At 45.7% G+C, this 611-nt stretch overlaps 2 non-coding genes across 2 annotated transcripts; both read right to left on the bottom strand.

Annotated features, from left to right (window-relative positions):
* Positions 1-106: 106 nt before the first annotated feature.
* On the bottom strand, positions 107-299 carry LOC129114584 (U2 spliceosomal RNA). Its single transcript, XR_008532574.1, has one exon. It is a non-coding gene; the product is annotated as a U2 spliceosomal RNA (small nuclear RNA).
* A 173-nt stretch (positions 300-472) lies between these two features.
* On the bottom strand, positions 473-586 carry LOC129114585 (U5 spliceosomal RNA). Its single transcript, XR_008532575.1, has one exon. It is a non-coding gene; the product is annotated as a U5 spliceosomal RNA (small nuclear RNA).
* Between the last annotated feature and the right edge of the window lie 25 nt (positions 587-611).

The raw sequence follows: 611 nt of genomic DNA, 5'->3' as shown, positions 1-611 counted from the left end.
GTTCAGGAAGAGCACAATTAAGGAGTAAACAGGGCTTTTCTTTACTCACATACAGCCTCGTGTCTTGCATTAAAGAGTTTGATGTTTTGTTGTTCACAAGTCATTCGAAGGGTGCACCGTTCCTGGCGATGCTGCAATACCAGGTCAATGCGTGGAGTGAACGGAGCAAGCCCCTTTTTCATCTCCCCAGTGCTAAAAATCTGCTTAATAAGTTATCCTCATATAGAGGACATATCAGATATTAAACTGATAAGAACAGATACTACACTTGATCTTAGCCAAAAGGCCGAGGCGATGATCCCCAACTGTTTGCTGCCCGTGTCAACCTCAGGCACACGTGTCGCTTGTCATGGTGCAGTACTTTCAATTGGGCATTGCGATGCTGCTTAAAGCACAACCGCACAGGCCCTACAAGGTCAAGCACACTTGTCTTGTTAAAATCAGCTTCTATTCTTTTGACAAGTACACAAGGCTCAGCCGAATGGCAAAGCCTGCCAAAAATAGGTTCAACTCATTGGTGTTCCTCTCCACGGAAGTCTTTAGTAAAGGCGAAAGACTTGTGCGTTATGAAGAGAAACCAAAGTAAGTACCGCCCCCGGTGAGAGCAGCCA

The sequence above is a fragment of the Anoplopoma fimbria genome, unplaced genomic scaffold (genome assembly GCF_027596085.1).
Source record: "Anoplopoma fimbria isolate UVic2021 breed Golden Eagle Sablefish unplaced genomic scaffold, Afim_UVic_2022 Un_contig_5041_pilon_pilon, whole genome shotgun sequence".
NCBI lineage: Eukaryota > Metazoa > Chordata > Actinopteri > Perciformes > Anoplopomatidae > Anoplopoma > Anoplopoma fimbria.
Note: the sequence above shows the minus strand (reverse complement) of the source record. Positions and strands in the feature narration are given on the sequence as shown.